This window comes from Nannospalax galili, unplaced genomic scaffold (assembly GCF_000622305.1).
Source record: "Nannospalax galili isolate Female #2095 unplaced genomic scaffold, S.galili_v1.0 scaffold611, whole genome shotgun sequence".
In the NCBI taxonomy this organism is placed as follows: domain Eukaryota; kingdom Metazoa; phylum Chordata; class Mammalia; order Rodentia; family Spalacidae; genus Nannospalax; species Nannospalax galili.
In genome coordinates this window covers 2,842,070-2,846,665 of record NW_008330486.1, presented here as the reverse complement: position 1 = coordinate 2,846,665, position 4,596 = coordinate 2,842,070, and positions in this window count along the sequence as shown.

Genomic DNA, 4,596 nt, shown 5'->3' with positions numbered 1-4,596 from the left:
AAGTGCTCACACTCCCTCTGAGGCCCAGACTTACCCCTGGAGAAGAGCCTCACTGCCACCATCAGCCAAGCAGAGGGACAAGAGACAGTAAGCTCCCCAGGTTGCGCTGTCTAAGCTCTGCTCAAACTGTTTCCTGGAAACTTAGGGACCAGCTAGTTTAAGAGATGGTCTCAGGAAACACTGGGAGAGGAATGTCCAGAGCGGAGAAGCTGGGAACCCCCACCCCCACCCCCACCCTTGGAAAGGAGGAACAGTGATTTCCTGAAGGAGCCCTGGTTCTCTGGAGACTGCCTTAGCTGTGGAAGCCTGCTGTCTCCTGGTGGTGCCCCTTCTAGGTGCATCCCCACACAGGCCTACTCACTGTGGGGTTTTAGAGCCGTTCCTCTCACCCCAACTCAGAGCCACTCTGAAGGGCACTGCAGCTCAAGCTCAGCCAGAGAGTGATCAGCTGAGACCACTGCTGAGACAGTCCCTCAGTTCCTTCCCTTCTCCAAGTTCATTGACAGAGCTCAACCCAGGGTGTCATCCTCAAGTGCTCTCCATGATCTTTTGACTCAAGATCTCTCACTGAAACCAGAGCTCACTGATTCAGCTAGGTTGACTGGTCAGTAGGCTTCAGAGATCCTCCTGTCTCTCCCTCTGCTCTGCATTTGACGTGGATCCTGGGGATCTGAACTCGGGTCCTCACACTTATAAAACCAGCACTTTATCCACTACACCACCTCCCTAGCCCCTATCTTAACCAGACTCCAAGAGCAAGAAATGGATTTTTCTCTTGTGACTTGAACAGAAAGAGCACTTGCCATAAACTAAACATCATTCACTTGGGCTATGAATTGTTTTGCTGTATTTATTAATCTGTTTTGCATCTTTTCTACTCTAAAACTTAAAGTAAAAGCTGGTGTGATAGTGCATGCCTACACTGGGGAGACTGAGGTAGGATGAGCACAACTTTGAGGCCAGCCTAGCTACACAGCGAGTTCCATGCCAACGTCGGCCACAGAGCATGACATCGTCTCAATTTTTTCTTTCTTTTTTTGGTCTTTTTGAGACAGGGTCTCCCTGTGGCCCCAGCTGGCCTGGAACTCACTATGTAGAACAGGCTGGCCTTGAACTCACAGAGATCCATCTGCTGCTCTGCCCTCCAAGTGCTGGGATTAAAGGCATGCAACACCACACCCAGCCATCATCTCAATTTTTAAAAAGTTAAAGTTGATCACACTAAGCTAGCCAGGGCTTAGTGAGATTCTGATTCAAAAAAATAAAGAAAAAAATCCAGCCACCCAGGAATACTTACATATGCAACACTAATTAATACAATAGCTGGCTAGGTGTGGTGGTACATGCCTTTAATCCCAGCACATGGAAGGCAGAGGCACGAAGATCTTTGTGAGTTCAAGGCCAGCCCTGTCTACATAGTGAGTTCCAGGCCAGCTCCAACAAACAAAAAGAAACTTTAGGAAATGGCCCTTCATAGTCAACAATGTTTCCCAAGGGATTTTTTTAAGATTATTATTTATTATTTATTTATGTGTATGTTTTGCCTGCATGAAATGCCTGTGGAGGACTGGAGTTACAGATCCTTGTTAGCTACTATGTGAGTGCTGGGAACTGAACCTGGGTCCTCTACAAGAGTAACCAGTGCTCTTAACCACTGAGCCATCTCTCCAGCCCTTCTGAGAATTTTCTAAAGCAGAATTTACTTTTGCTTTACTTTTGTAAAGAGGCACCACAGAACCCAACATTCCACATGCCAAGGAGGTGGGCACACCACAAGGCTCCTAAGAAAATGATTAAAGCCAATTCAGAGTTCTAAAACTCATTAGGACAGAAAAGAGATAAGTAGGATTAGAAGTAAACATCTGGTAAAGAAGATTGACTTAGAGGAAACTGTCCTATGAAACCCCTGGGAATGGAAGCCTAGAGATGAGTCAACCTCCTGCTGTTTAAGTCCAAAAGCTCTTGAAGAGCCCCATGGGTTCACTCTGGCTTCTCCAGGGTTATGGAAGGAGGCACTGACACCCAAACTAGAGATATGCTGGCAAGGCTCAAGGGATTGAGAACAAGGGCAGGCCCTCTGAAGCACCTGTGGCTTAAACCTGCCACCAGAGGGCTCCACTTGAGATGAAGGCAGGCCCTGAGCCCCCTCACCCTCATTCTCTCCTCACTCCAACTCTAGTCCCCTCAGGAAACCTCAAAAGCTTGCTGAGCAAACTGAAGTTAGGGAGAAATGCAAAGCAGAAGAAACGTGGCGAACCTCACCCACCTTCCCTCCCCCCATGTAGCCAGCCTAAGAGGCAGGGGAGAGAGAGCACAATGCAGTAATGGAGACATGAGGGTACATGGTACGGCTGTAAGGGTTTTGAGTTTAGCCCTGAGCATTCTAACTGCTGTGTTGAGTTGGTGGTTACTCTAATACACTGGTGCCAATATCCTACTAGCGAGTAGCGGGAGAATTATAGGTCGGTCAGGGTTTCCATCCAGTGGCAGAACACCTCTCCCACTGTGTGTGTGTGTGTGTGTGTGTGTGTGTGTGTGTGTGTTGTATGTGCAGATGCATGCAACCATGCTCATGCATGGAGGCCAGAGGAGGATGTTGTGTGGCCTGCCCTAATCCTCTTTTTTATTCCCTTAATATAGGATCTCTCACTGAACCTGGCAGCCAACAAACCCCAGAAATCCTCCTGTCTCCACTCTCCAGCACTAGGGCTAGAGGCCGGTCGTGCCTGGCTTCTTACATGGGTGCTGAGGCTTCAGACTCTGGTCCTCATGTTTAAGGAACAAGGGCTCATACCCACTGAGTTGGCTCCCTAGTCCTGACTAAGCATGTCTTTTTGAGACAAGGTCTGCCTGTATGTAGCCCCAGCTGGCCTGGAACTCACTACGTAGACCAGGCTGGCCTCAAACTCACAAAGATCCACCTGCCTCTGCCTCCCAAGTGCTGGGACTAAAGGTGTGCGCCACCACGCCTGAGAGGACAATCAGATCCCCTGGAACTGAGTTACAGATGGTGGTCAGCTACCATGTGAGTACTGAGAAGTGAACCCTGACCCTCTGCAAGAGCAGCCAGTGCTCTTAACTATTGAGTCATCTCTCCAGTCTCTAAAATATAGCATTTAAAAAGCACAAAAAAATATTGTAAAGGTAACTGGGCTTCACTTCTAAATATCACTTTCTTTTTATGTTAAAATGACATTAAAGTCATTTTTCTGTGAATTTCCAGTGGTCTCAACCACTTACTTCAAGACATAGAAAAGGGGGCTGGAAGGGCTGGAGAGATGGCTCAGCAGTTAAAAGCACTGGCTGGCTGCCCTCCCAAAGGGCCTGGGCTTGGTTTCCAGCACCCACATGGTAACAACTCTTTGTAACTCCAGTTCCGGGGATTCAACATCCTCTTCTGGAGACAGGCATTACACACATGGGTGCATTTACATACATGGGCAAAACACTCATACACCTAAAATAAAATATAAATAAATAAATACCTTTAAAACAGAAAATGGATGCAAAAAGAGGTGGCAGAGATGAGACAGCAAGCTCAGGTTAAGGCAGACGCTCTTCTCCTGGCCAAGGTCGCCAGACTGTTGGGAGATGTACAAGGTCCCACAGAAAGCTGCAGGCAAGAACCTGTTTCCTTCTCCCTCACAAGTCGCCACATTGAGAAAATCCTCAAAAGTTCCTTCACGGTGAATTATCAAACATTAAGGACATTTTCCCAGGGTTTCAGGCTCAAATTTTTTATTTTTTTCATTATTTTTATTTTATGTGTATGAGTGTATTGCCTGCATGTATGTGAGTGCACCCACTTCGTGCAGTGCCACAGAGATCAGAAGAGGGCTTCGGATTCCCCTGGAACTGGAGTTAAGGACAGAACGTAACCACCATGTGGATGCTGGGACTCGAACCCAGGTCCTCTGCAAGAGCAGTCAGTGCTCTTAACCGCTGAGCCATCTCTCCAGCCCCAAGGCTCAAAATTTTTAAATGTTCAAGTGAGAGAAGATGACTGACTCAGAGAAGAAATTAAAGATGCCAGGTGACTGTGTTGGGGAGGCCAGGAAGGGGAAGACACAGACACCAAGAGAACGGAAGTGGGGACTGCAGGGATGGCTCAGCAGGTCAAGGGGCTTGCTGGGAGTTCCATCCCCAGAATCCACATGGTGAATGGAGAGAACTGAATTCTGCAAATTGTCCTCTGACTTCCACATACATGCTGTGGTACATGTACTCCACACAGACAAACACACACAATACATAAATTAGGTAATAGAAAACAAAAAGAGAGTGGAGAGATAACTCCGTTGGTAAAGTACTTGTCTTGCAAGCACAAAGACCTGAGCTTTGAGTTTGATCCCTAAAATCTACATTAAAAACAAATAGCAGGATGTGGTGGTGCATGTTTATAATCTAAGTGCTGAAGAGGCAGAGCCAGGCAGATTTGGGGGGCTTGCTGCCCTGCTAGCCTACCCCATTCACAGCTGTGCTCAAAAGTCCATACCCAAACATAAATCTGGTGGCTTCCCAGCAGCCACACAAAATGGTGAGAGAGCGGCCTCATGGTTTTCCTGGCTTATATCCCCATAGCCCCACCCCTTAATG